The sequence below is a fragment of the Acanthisitta chloris genome, unplaced genomic scaffold (genome assembly GCF_000695815.1).
Source record: "Acanthisitta chloris isolate BGI_N310 unplaced genomic scaffold, ASM69581v1 scaffold8540, whole genome shotgun sequence".
NCBI classification, from domain to species: domain Eukaryota; kingdom Metazoa; phylum Chordata; class Aves; order Passeriformes; family Acanthisittidae; genus Acanthisitta; species Acanthisitta chloris.
The window spans coordinates 132,299-132,571 of NW_008653322.1; positions in this window are offsets into that span (position 1 = coordinate 132,299).

Here is a 273-nt window from a genome sequence, read left to right on the forward strand (position 1 = left end):
CAGGAGGTTCACCCGAGACCACCACTCAAGCTTGTCAAGGTCCCTGTGGGTGGCACCCCCTCCCTCCAGCACGCTGACCACACCACACAGCTTGGTGTTATCGGCAAATTGTCAGACTGTGCACTTAATCCCACTGTCCATATTGTCAACAAAGGTGTTAAACTGTGCTGGTCCCAAACCCAACTTCTGAGGAATGCCACTTGCCATCAGAAATTGCTGAACGGTCCCAAAACCAACTTCTGAGGGATGCCACTTGCCATCAGAAATTGCTGA